Consider the following 14,296-nt stretch of genomic DNA (forward strand, 5'->3'; position numbering starts at 1 on the left):
ATCATTCCGAGATGTAATGCCTGCTCAGTTTCCTAAAAGTTTACCACCCAAGAGGGAGGTGGACCACAAAATCGAGTTAGTGTCCAATGTGGTGCCGCCAGCAAGGGCCCCCTATCGTATGTCTCCGCCAGAATTAGAAGAGTTGCGGAAACAATTGAAGGAACTTTTGGATACGGGATTCATTAGACCATCTAAATCCTCATATGGTATGCCAGTGTTGTTCCAAAAGAAACATGATGGGTCCTTGAGAATGTGCATCGATTATCGAGCTTTAAACAAGATCACTGTGAAGAATAGGTACCCTATTCCTCTTATTGCAGATTTGTTTGATCAGCTTGGTAGTGCAAGATGGTTTACCAAGTTAGATTTGAGATCGGGGTATCATCAAGTTCGGATAGCTGAGGGGGACGAACCAAAGACAGCTTGTGTGACACGGTACGGTTCGTATGAGTTCCTTGTGATGCCTTTCGGACTCACGAATGCTCCAGCTACATTCTGCACCCTAATGAATAAGGTACTTCAACCCTTTCTTGATCGTTTTGTGGTTGTTTACCTTGACGATATTGTGGTGTATAGCAAGTCGCTTGAAGAGCACATAGGACACTTGAGGGAGGTGTTCCAAACTTTGAGGGAAAATGAGCTGTTCATCAATGAGGAGAAATGCTCATTTGCCCAACAAGAGGTGTCATTCCTAGGCCACATTGTGGGAAGTGGTAAGATCCGAATGGACAAGAGCAATGTTCTAGCCATTTCAGAGTGGGAGCATCCAACCAAGGTAACGGAGCTGAGATCTTTCCTTGGGTTGGCAAATTACTATCGACGCTTTGTCGAAGGTTACTCTAGAATTGCCACTCTCTTGACAGACATGTTGAAAAAGGGGAAGGTATGGGATTGGAATCCAGAATGCGAGAAGACCTTCAATCAATTGAAGCAAGAAATGACGAGGGAACCTGTACTTGCCTTGCCAGATTTTGCAAAGCCTTATGAAGTACGCACGGATGCATCAGATTATGCTATTGGGGGAGTACTGATGCAAGATGGGCACCCAATTACTTTCGAGAGTCGAAAGCTTAATGAGACGGAGCGTAGATATACGGTCCAAGAGAAAGAGATGACTACGGTAGTACACTGCTTGCGCACATGGAGACACTATCTATTGGGTTCCAAGTTTGTGGTCCTTACCAATAATGTTGCCAATAGTTATTTTCTAAACCAAAAAAAGTTTTCTCCCAAGCAGGCTCGTTGGCAGGTTTTACTAGCGGAGTTTGATTTTACAATGAAATATAAACCAGGAAGTGCCAACATTGTGGCTGATGCACTCAGTCGCAAGATGGAATTTGCAGCAATTAGTCAACCTGAGGGTTCTTTGCTGGAACGCATTCGAGAGGGATTGTCCCATGATCCCACAGCCAAAAATTTGAGTGAGCTGGCCAAATAGGGAAAAACGAGAAGATTTTGGCTTGATGGGGAGCTATTATACACTCATGGACACCGCCTCTATGTGCCCCATTATGGGAAACTCCATGAGGAAGTTATGAAGGAGTGTCATGACTCGAAATGGGCAGGCCATCTAGGGATGCATCGCACTTTGGCCCTTTTGGAGGATCGTTATTACTGGCCTCACATGGGTGCTGATGTGGAAACCTATGTGAAAACTTGTCTAGTGTGCCAACAAGACAAGGTTGAGTTAAAGACTCCAGCCGGCTTGCTTCAACCCTTGCCAGTTCCAGAAAGGCCATGGGAGAGTTTATCCATGGATTTTATTATTGGTTTGCCTAAGTCTGACGGGTTTGCTAGTATTCTTGTTGTGGTGGATAGGTTTTCAAAGTATGCGACTTTTATTCCGGTGACCAAAGAGTGCCCTACTGAGGAAGCAGCTCGGTTGTTCCTTAAACACGTAGTGAAATATTGGGGAGTGCCACTGTCTATTATCAGCGATCGAGATGGGTGATTTACTGGCCGGTTCTGGACGGAGTTGTTCAAGTCAATGGGCTCAGATTTGAACTTCTCCACGAGCATGCATCCACAAACCGATGGGCAAACTGAATGAGTAAATGCACTGTTGGAGACGTATCTTCGACACAATGTGAGTGCCACACAAAGGGATTGACCAAAGTTGCTGAATGTGGCCCAATTTTCATACAACTTGCAACGAAGTGGGGCCACGAATCAAAGTCCATTTGAAATAGTGACGGGTCAATAGCCACTCACACCCAATGCTGTTGTGATCCATTATACAGGACCAAATCCAGCAGCCTATCGATTCGTAAAAGATTGGCCAGAGAAGAATGACTTGGCTAGGGCTTGTTTACATAAGGCAAGTAAGCGTAGCAAGAAGTGGGCCGATCAAAACCGAAGGGATGTACAATTTCAAGTGGGTGACTCAGTCCTTACTAAACTACACTTGATTTTACGATATACTGGCTTGTACAAGGGTCTTGTGCGAAGGTATGAAGGGCCGTTTAAAGTTGTAAAGAGAGTGAGCAAGGTGGCCTACAAGTTGGAGTTGCCACCAAAACTTAAAATACACCCAGTCTTCTATGTAAGCATGCTTAAGCCGTTTCATGGGGATCAAGAGGATCCGAATCGAGGCAAGTCCGAACGAGCACCAATGGAGGTAAAGGTGTCGTATGATCGTGAAGTTGAAAACGTTGAAGCAGATCGAGTAATTAGACAAAAGCACCACCGACCACGACATGAGTACTTAGTTCGATGGAAAGGACTTCCTGATAGCGAAGCAAGTTGGGAACTCGCCGAAGCATTGTGGCAATTCCAAGGAAAGATTGATCAGTTCCATCAGGAGGATGCGACGAGGGCGTCGCTAGAACAAGTGGGGGAGAATGTCATAGGTTGCGCATGCGAGCACGCCACCATGACAAACTTGTGCGAACCATCGCATTTGAGGGAGGTCACTTGGCCCAATCAAACTGGCCCGTTTCTTGGAGAGATTAAAAGCCCATCTCAAGAGCCTGGTAAAAATGGGAAGTGATCTAGAAGATATAATTATGGAATCTTAGAGTTCTAGTTGTATATAGCTAGTTAAGTAAGCTTAGAGTTCTAATTGTATACAGCTTTTAATTGTAGCCATTGATGTACTGTGAGGCTCAACTATAAATAGAGACCTCTTTGCTAATTGTAATTCATTCAGTTGTTAATAAGAATTTTGAGAAGTATTCACTCAAACTTTTCTCTCAAGTGTTCTTGCTTTTGTTCATCTTTCAAGGCTCGTTCTTACTTCGTTCTTCTGTTGTTCTTCGTGAAAATCTTAAGGGAATTCTATCGAATCCGTTATTGTTGCGAGTTAAGCTGACTTGGGCTTTTTTGCTGTTGAATCCTTTTTTTGTTTCAAGTTAGGCTGACTTAGGCGTTTTAAGCAGAGAAACTGCCTAAGGCTGCACGGATCGCGTGGGAAAACTCTAAGTCCGTGACACTAGGACTTGGTCTTTTAAATCTTTCACCATTAATTTTTTTGATAAAATTATTAATTAATAATATAATTTAATAAGAAATTAGATAGTAGGGTTCAAGGGGTGATGTAGCTAATTAGATAAGTTATTTGTTTTTTAATGTATATACTTTGAAATTCATTTAGTTTTCAAATATAATTTTATTTGAAAATTTTAATTTCATTAGGAACATCATCAAATACATGTAAGCTTGACTTCTATGCTAAATCCAGCTTAGCAAACTATTCGCAGTTGTATTGTCTTCTTTAGGTATATACCTAATCCACCATTGTCCTTTAGATTTCAAAATTTGCTAGATCTTCCTAAGCATTGTGATACCTAAATCTTTTAACCCATTATCAATCAAGGCTTTGACCACATCTGGGTTATTAGATTGATTGTGGCCCGTTTATAACATTTACTTAGCAGAACGAGTATCCCATCTAAAATACCCTAAAATTCAGCTTCGAAATGTGTGCATCGACCCAAATATCGATTAAACCCCAAGATTCAATTTTTCCCCTGATCAAGCACCATACCGTCGATAAACGCATTCCCGATAATTCTAGCCACTTATGCTTTTATATTATTAATCAAATGGTTTATTCAATAACTGGAGTTTAATATAATGTATTGGCCAAAGAAAGTGGAGACCAAAATTTATTATATAATCCTTCGTCGACTTTACCATGTATACCAAATGGAAGACCAGATAAGGTCTTTTTTAAAAAAAATTATTATTAATTAATCAATAACAATAATTTTTTAACTGTTTTTTCACGTACTTGACAAAATTGGGACAATTTTCAACAAAGAAATCAAGTGAAAAAACTGTGGTAAATCAAATTATTGTATGTTATTGTTGGGTTATTTACTAAATTATGTAAATATCAATATAATATAGCTCTTGAAATATCAGTTTCATATCAATGAAATTTTCCATCGATTAGCTGTGAATTTAGATGTTAAATGTCATTTCAAATATGATGTGGATCATATTTAAAACACGTGGATTAAATTATAAACACGTTTATACCTACTATATGGACAACTTAGATATAACATATTAAAAAGAAAAAAGAAACTCTAAAATTTATGACACTTCTATCCATATAATAACAACACATTTTACAATTTGGCTCATTGTTTTAAATATGACCTTGACAAATTCAAGTGGCATTTATCGCCTAAACAAATGGTTAAGCATATGAAAGAGTCTTAAACTTCAAATTTTCTATGCAATAAATACATATGTATTTGCAATTTGTTCTATATTTTTTAAATACTATTTACTTTCATATCACAACAACATTTAACACAGGACTTAACTACAATTGTTGAAAATCTCGACGAAAGTTTAGAAATTTTGGATGGAATTAACCCTAAAATTTTATTTGTTTGGGACAGAAAGAGATCTCTTTCCAACGCATGGGCCTCTCTACTATAAAGATGCCTCGAAACTAGACTTATAGACTAAACAAAAATCTACACTATTATTCTCATTTAATGTTTTCTTCACTGTTGAGAGACACAACACCATTATTTTTTGTTTTATATGTTCTTCTCGACATTGTCACCATCTTTACCTCATTCTCGTCACAAAAAAGAAACGGGTCGGGTCGGGTATCCTACTTGCAACATGCATGTGGATGTGTGATGTGTGTGATTCGGACCTCTTTTTTACCCTAAGTCATTTGGTTATCCATTGCATAAGCCTCATAAGCATAACATATCATAATCGTTGACTTAGTCTATGTCACTTGTCTTATTAATCGTGACAATACAATACAAATTATAATGGCATATTGTTCAATGATTTCGTGTTCAAGGCAGCAACAAACGGACCCTAGAAAACTAAGGCATTAAAGATTTTCAATATCTCACTTGTCTTCACGGCAACGAATATGAAGGGAACAACATTAGCATCCCATTCTCCACTTCAGTAATTTTTTGTCAAATGTCAACTGCTGGTTCATTGATCGAAAGGTGGAGAGAATTTTGACACAGTGTTAGCCGACCACGTGCCCCCATAAGACTTGGAAGTTTAACAAGACATAAACTAAGGTTATTTCAAAGTAGTAAACTGAGAGTGACACTTTGATAATGTCTGTCCCTTTTGTCGCCTGTGTATTATTTGCAACTTGTGTTTTTAGGTCAACTATCGAATCTCCTTTCCATTTCCGTTTCCTTTTGTTATGTTTCATTTTTCTTTGGAATTTACAGGCAAAAAGTAAAGAGGAGCATAGAATCTTTATTTCCTACTAAAGGACATGACAATTACTGCATTGTTTCTCTGGTCTTCTTTCTATTGTTACGCCTGAAAATGGTGGAAAATCCTGTATGGCTCGTTTATACAGTTAGGTTATTATAATTTGCCAGTTAAATTTCTTAGGAGCATTTCGTGGTTTGGATGAGCGATGAGGATGGGTTTGGATGAGCAATGCGTTTATTTGCAATCAGTGTAAAAACAGTGGTGACGATAAAATTAGATACTATAACGATACTGTAGCATGAAACAAAAACTAATTAGCTAAACACACTACACTGTACCTCCCTGCCCATCTAAACTCTCCCTAATATTCAATATAATATTAATATATTTTAAGGATAAACTAGTATTTTAATTTTCCTTAAAATAAATAATCATGTTTTTTTTATAATTTTCTTTATTATATATTTAATTCAAAAAATTAAAATATTTTAAATATCATTTTAATTTTTAATTGTCAGTTTTTTCAAAAAAAAATTGTGATATTTAGACGTTGAAGTTGTGTATAATCTACATCTAATGTTCAATATACAAAAGAAGCATAGGTCTGCTACAAAGATCAATTTGTAAAATAAAAACAGATCAGTTATATCCTATACAATTAGAGCCTAATCTAGGGTTAGGGCCGCTGGCAGGGGCTCCGGTCCCCCTAAAATAGAAAATTACTATTTAGGTCCTTTAAATTTTTTTAAAAATTTAAATTAAAAAAGGTAAAATTGTACTTTGGCCTCCCTAAAATTATAAAAATTTGATTTAATCCTTTAAAAATTATAAAGATATAGACTATTAAAAACTAAAATTTCATTCGACCCCCAAAATTTTTTTCTGACTTCACCCCTATATACAATGCAATTACTCTATAATACCCTAGTCAATAAAAGTTATCTTCTATTCTTCTCCCAGCTCCAAATCAAGTAAATATAAGCACACCAAGCAATCACTACTTCACACTAAACTTTCTTAGGAAAATTACACTAAAAAAAAGAGATGATTCCTATTTTCATAACCCCTATAACAAAGAATGCATTGGTGATCAAACATTTAAGATCAATTTTATTAATTAAGTCATTTGGTGATCAAATATTTTCAAAGCATTTCAAAGGCTTACAAAACACTTTAAAAAATTGTTTCAAAAGTGTTTTAACGTATCTAAATATTTTTGAATTAATGCCAAAGTGTTTTTAAATATTTTAAAAAAAGATTTTATGCAAGTCTAATATCAATTTTGATACTTATCTTAAGTGTATCAAAACATATGAAGTTAGTAGCCTTAGAATGCAAATTGCAAGCAAGGTTCTGGTACATAAGCTATTAGGTATCGGAACCAATCCATGAGGTACCGAAACATGTCCTCAAATTCCAATACATGTGAGACTAACAATCATATTTTTAAAAACATGTGTCGATACCTAGCAACAATGTATCGAAACATGTTTTGCAACTGCAATTAATGCCAGAATTAATACTCCGAATAGCTCCAAAATATCCCAACGACTATAAACAACTATAAATCACTTCCTTGATATAAATACTCATCAAGAACACTTCAAGGCTTAAGAGACTAATATCCAAACATCCAAATCAGGAGAAAAACTTCTAGTTCTTCATTTTTTTTTAATTTTCTCTTATACATATCCATTAAGAGCTTATTGTCAAATCTTTTCTTTCTCTCATATATTTATATTTCGAGCTTCAATATGTGAACACACACCTAATTGAGGTTCATTGTTACTTTACTCATTTTCTCTTGTTGTAAAGAGTATCCTTTAAAGTTTTTGAGGTGTAAAATCTTAAGTGGATTGTAAAGGGTTTCTAGTTGAGCCACAAAAGTCAGAAAGTTTTAGTTTAGCCACAAAAACTAGATGGAATGTTTTATCTTAGATTTTTTTAAAAGATAGACATTGTAAAGGCTATACTTTTTCCTTGAAAGGTGTCAATTCAAATTTAGTGAATTAGGAAATCTTTAGTGGTGGAAAGCTAAGGTAGGAAATTGGGCCAAAACCACTATAAATCGAAGTGCCCAAGCTATTCTCTCTTGTTCTTTTATTTTAGAATTTTTTTGTAGAAATTTTCAGAATATCAATTCACCCCCTCTTGGTATTTTCAAGCTTAACAATTGATATCAGAGCTAGTATTCCAACAAAGGTTTCACCACCAAGAGAGGCGATTCAAGAAGAAAATACCAAGTTTGAAAATGACACAAGATTTCGGTTCAACTAGTTTGAGAGAGGGTTAATCCGTTGTTAGACTTCCTTATTTTAATAGAGAGTGCTATTCATATTGGAAGATAATGATGATGTTATTCATTCAAGCCAATCACTACCATAAATGGAGGATCATCTCAAATGGAGACTTGAAGGTGCTCGGTGATGAAAATGGGTGGGAAGAATGTGACAAAAAGAAGGCTCAACTCAATGCCAAGTTCATGCACACTACCTTTTGTTCATTAGGGCTGAATAGGCATAATAGAGTGTCCCAATGTTAAAGTGCTAAGAAGGTTTGGGATAAGTGTAACACCACATACTCAGTTTGATGATCCAACTTGAGTACGAAACGTTACAAGCTATTGGGACATTAATCAACATCTTTTGAGTTAAAGCAGGCCTTATAAAGGATGTTGGAAGCCCTAAAAAGTGACATTGTGACCCAAGTACTGATACTAGGGTCAAGGGTACTGATATAAGCAAGACAATAAACTCTTAAGTCAGAAGTATCGATACTTCAAAATTGTGGTACCAAAATTTTGCCTAGGGTATCGATACCTTAAGCCCTTGTTTTGATACCCTCGACTTTTGAAGTCGCAAACAATTCATTATCGATGTTGTACTAGTACGTTGGGACATAAGTACCAAAAAAATCCCGTAAAGTACTAATACTAGGCTAGAAATATTAATACTTCTTGCCATACTTGTAGAGTTTCTAGAAAAACACTTCGAGACTTGTAAAGATATTTCTCTAGGGTACTTACACAAGCCTAAAAGACTACTCAAGTATTAATAGCATAAATAAACCATCAAATCATGTCCACAACTTATACTTAGCAATTTAGAGAAATTTTTAATAGTGATTCAACCAATAGCATGGACATAAACCAAATCAAACCACAACATGTTCCGATAAACAAACAAAGTCCCAAAAATATCGGTGAACAACTCCATACTCACAATACTAAGAAATCAACCATAAAAACTATATAACCATCAAGGTTTGAGCCAATCAATCAGTAGTGATTCAAGAAAGTAGAAATGGAAAGTAAATGAATCTAGGATTAACTAGTCTTACAGGCAACAATGTATCATTAATATGATGATTTCAATATCAACACAAACTTTAGTTGAAGAAAGGTGTTGCTTAGAAATTGGTAACATCGTTCATATACAAGGGAGTGCCTAAGAATACCATTATAAAATGTCAATGTCTGTTCAATGATGGTGGTATATTGTTGAAGAGCATAGTAGTGACCATTGGAGAATTGCATTATCCACTAGTTCTAGATCATAGTAAACTATTTATGCATCTAGTTTCCTTATAAGAATATCATTATATTAAAATAATAATAAATTAAACCATGCAATGCCTAATATTCCTATTAGTACTCATATGAAACAGATTTTGAACCATATATTTTTTTTTATAAATTTGGTCTAATAAAATTTATAATTTAATAGTCATGTTTTTATTTATATTTATTTACAAAAAATTTAAAAACTTAATTTTTTTAATAGGAAAAATTACTTAAACTTTGGGTAAGAAATTGAAAAAAAAAAAGAAAAAAGAGTGATCTTGATAAAAAAAATTTGACATTCATTTCACATCAATATTTGATAGATTTGCCTCTTGTTTGTGGTTTCACTTAAGATGTTAGCTTTGATGTCTCAAAATTTTGATATAACAATGACATTTAAGATAAAATTTGATTAACCAAGTCATTTAGTGATCAAACATTTTCAAAGCATTTCAAACAAAGACTTGCAAATACTCAAAAACATGTCTCAAATGTGTTTCATAATTAACCAATTGTTTGTGAGTCAATACCAAAGTGTTCTAAGGTGTTTAAAATATTTTTAATACATTTTGATAGCCAAGTCTCAATACCCAACATTGCAAGTAATAAGACTAGCAAGTTAGTAGCCTTAAACCAATTCTAGAAAGCCAAGCATCGAGACTTAACTTGCAAGTATTAAAAGTCTTGAGACTTGGCTTGTAAGTTTCAAGAGTTAGCCTTATAACGACTATACATGACTACTTTTATGAGAGGTATCATGACCCCCTTGGTAAGTCTCAAGACCTTAGTTGCAGGGGCACTTTTCTAACTCAAATTTAATGTTTTCAAAGGCTCTATTTCACCCCCCAATGGCTACAAACTCCCACAAACTCATAACTTGTTATAAATACAACTCAAAGACACATCAAGATGTAAGAAAGAAACATCCAAGAAAAATGTTTTCTAAAGAAAATTATTCAATTCTTCTTTTTCTCTTGTACATACTTTTGGAAGCTCATTGTAAAATCTTTCATCTTTCATATTTCTTTGTATTTAGATCTTCAACTTGCAAACACATGACTACTAGGGGTTGAATTATTGTTTGCTTATCTTCTCTTTGTCGTGAATAGTGCACTTAAGGTTTTTGGGTAGACATAGGAAAAATCACTTACCATTTGTTGGTTATTAGGGGCACCCTGAAACCATCTAGGTCGAAATATAGCTTTCAAATTAAGTTCTAAATTAGTGGACGATGCCAAAAGGAGTGGCGATGCCATACGCAAAAAGGAAGAGACTAATAGAATGGCAAAGGCAATTAGAGCTTTTACACATTTTCGTTAATCCAGGAACAATATCAATATAGATACATATATAGATTCATGGATCCATACATCTTGATCTGAAAAGAATCAATGGGAAAAGAAAGAATCAGAATCAATCGATATATATTTCTCGAAACAAACGAAAAGGAAATGAAAGTTGTAACATAAATCATGGATCAATTAGTCCCTCTCAGGGATCTGCTTAAGAATAAGAAAGAGGAAACTCATGTAATTACAATGGAATAAGGTTTGATCCTATTCATGGGGATTCTATAAATATTTTCATTTCAAAAATAGAAAGTTCGAAACAATTAAGATTATGTTTTGGGTAAAAAACGTTAAGGGGATTTAAAGGGTTAGTACTTGAGCCTTGTAAAAAGTTAGAGAATTCTAGTCTAACCACAAAAACTAGGGGAGAGATTCTATTTTAGACTTTAACAAAAAGATAGAGTGATAAAAGTTATACCTTGTCATCAAAATGTATCAATTTTTTAAATACGAATTCACCCCTCTTGAAATTTTCGTGTCTAACATAGAATAAAAGCAAATTAACCCCTCGAAAAGAAGTAGGAGAAACCGAGGAAAGAAACAAGTAGAAATTTTTATATATTTTTTGAAATTATAACTTATTAGCTATATTATTAATTTCCATAAGAATTAATTAATAGAATTGTTTTTCTCAAAAGAAATTATTAGAATATTTTTTGATTGCATTGTTGGTACATGAATCTCATGTACCTTAATAACATAATGATTTATTATCAAATAAAGAAAAATTATAAAGAACTTATAAATAAATAATACTTTTATTTAAACATTAATTGATTATGTATAAATATTAATACTTTAAACTCTAAACTCAAGATCCTAAATCGAGATTTATTGATATTTATCTACAATAGTTATAATTAATTAATATGTAATTGTATTTAAATAAAATTATAAGTATTTATTTATAAGACACCCGCTATATTTTATTTTACTCAATAAAAATGATATGTTATGTTATTATTCATTTATGTTACATAAAACTCATGCGCTGACGGTACATCAAATATTTTCTCTCCATCATCATTATAAACATTTAATTGAACAACTTAACCGAACTCTAATTAATTAACCAACTAACTAGCTCAGACACTAGGGCTAAGCAAGAACAATCGAAAATTGACTCAAACCGAACCGAACCGAATTCTATTTTTTATATTTAAAATAGTAAAAATAATTTAAAAGTTCTTAAAAAATTATTGGTCTTTAGAAAATATTTATGAAAAATACATTAAAAATTTGTGAAATAATATTCAAAAATCATAAAACAAAGCTCATATTTAAAAAATTTTAAAAAACCCAATCGAACCGAATCATATCACATACATAATTCTTTACAAAGTAAAACTCCAACATTTTAACTTCAAAAAATTCAATACTCACAGATTAGTTCTAGAATTTGTGCAACATAATACGTACAATTGTAGGATGATGGGATGACATGACGACGTCGACTTTAATAACTTATAGAAAGAAATAGCAATATAAGAAAGGTAAATTTAGGTTGGGATAAGATTGAACCTTTGTGTACTTTAAGCTGAAAAACAAGTTTGACGAACATTCTGCTCTAAATAACTAAAATATAAAATATGCTATATTGGTACACTTGTACTCCATGTTATGAAAACAACTTGATGATCAAGCTTCTTTTATTTTAATCTTTTTACCTTTGATTTCTTTTGACCATTATTCGCAAATTCATCTGTCACCAGGTTGAGTGCCTACTTTTTATTTATTCTACTCATGGATTCCACCAAAGGCATTAATCTGAATATGTATTCATCACAGATAGGGTTACATTATCAGTTTTGTTGTTTTCCATTTAAACCCTAAAATTTAAATGCTAGACCCATAATTCATAAAATTTAAACCCAAATTTTTTAGATTTTTAAAATCTAAAACCCTTATCTTAAAATGTTTTAAAAAATTGAATGGCCAAGATTTGTCCATGACTCTACTTTGAAATCACCCCTTAAAAGTAGTTGAATAGCAATGCTTAAAAAAAGTACAACACCTAGCTCCTTAAGTGAAAATGGAAAAGTCACCAAAGCATTCCAATTATTAAATAAATTTCAATTTTATGGGGACCTTTTACCACCGCATTAAAAGATGGCACGGCGGATGTTCTTTGCTTTTGAGTCCTTACTATTGCTATGTGCTTATGGAATATTTTCACTCTTTGGTAAAAAAATAAATTTCCTTACTCCAATTTCCATATTAAATAATTTATTTTTTAAAAAATTAAAGTAATTTTCATATAGTTGAAGTTAAAGTTCTTTTTATATATTTTAAAAGAAATTTATATTTTTATAATTTTTTATAATTTTTCAGATGACTTTTTAAAATCAAAATCAAATTAATAGAATATGTAAATATAGTGAGGAATTTCTAATTTTTTTTTACATTATGAAACTGAGAGTTTAGTCCCCTTAATGGGGGTAAGATACTAAGAATTTGCTTTAAGAATAAATTAAGAATCGTTACTTTGACTATGTATTGTTGAAAGTTAGAAGAAAAGAACAAAAAAAAAAGAGAGAGAAAAGAGCTTTTGCTTTAATTGGAATAATCTGATATTAAAATTAGGATAATTCATGAATGTTATTGCGAACAGGTCCCTAATGGGCAAATTACATATAAAATCCCATTTTTTAAAAAATTTACCGAAATAGACCCGGTAAATAATTATTTACCGGAATGATCCTATTTCCCCGAAAGCGCGTCCATGTCAGCGCGATGTCAGGGGACATGGCAAGAAAACGCGTCCCTGAGGAAGCGTTTTGCCTGTGTCTCCTGCGATAGAGTTTTGGGTTATTGGTTTAGGGTTAGGGTTAGGGTTAGGGTTTTGGTGTTTTTAAGTTTAAGGTTTTAGAGAAAAAAATTAAATAAATAAGAGTTTAGAGTTTAGGGTTTGTTAATTAAATTAATTAAAAAAATTCAAAATTGGATTAGTTTTCGTGTTTATTATTTTTTAAGAAAAAAATAATTAAATTAGGGTTTAGGGTTACTTGAGTAATTTAATTAAAAATTTTAAAAATCAGATTAGGATTTAGAGTTAAGGGTTTTTAAGGAAAAATCAAATAAATTAGGGTTTAGGGTTACTTGAGTAATTTAATTAAAAAAAATTGAAAATCATATTAGGATTTAGAGTTAAGGGTTTTTTTAAAAAAATTAAATAAATTAGAGTTCAGGGTTACTTGAGTAAATTAATTATAAATTTATAATAAATTAGTTTAGGGTTTATGGTTTTTAAGTAAAAACTCAAATAAATTAGGGTTTGGGGTTTACGGTTACTTAATTAAATTATTTGTTAATTTAAAGAAGCTCCCATGTGGACGCGCTTTTGCTACAGTGGCTCCTCAGAAAATAATTTCAAGTAGACGTTTCTGAGCAAACAGTGTCAAAAACGCTTTAAGCAGGATGCTTTGTCAGCAGAAGTACTGAAAAAAGCTCCCACGTGGATGCGTTTTTGCTACAGTAGCTACTGAAAAAATAATTTCGAGTAGACATTTCTGAGCAAACAGTGTCAAAAAAGCTTTAAGCAGGATGCTTTGTCAGCAGAGGTACTGAAAAAAGCTTCCACGTGGACGCGCTTTTGCTACAGTAGCTCCTGAAAAAATAATTTCGAGTAGACGTTTCTGAGCAAACAGTGTCAAAAACGCTTTAAGCAGGATGCTTTATCAGCAGAAGTACTAAAAGAAACTCCCATGTGGACGCCTTTTTGCTACAG

This window comes from Gossypium hirsutum, chromosome D12, assembly GCF_007990345.1.
Source record: "Gossypium hirsutum isolate 1008001.06 chromosome D12, Gossypium_hirsutum_v2.1, whole genome shotgun sequence".
NCBI lineage: Eukaryota > Viridiplantae > Streptophyta > Magnoliopsida > Malvales > Malvaceae > Gossypium > Gossypium hirsutum.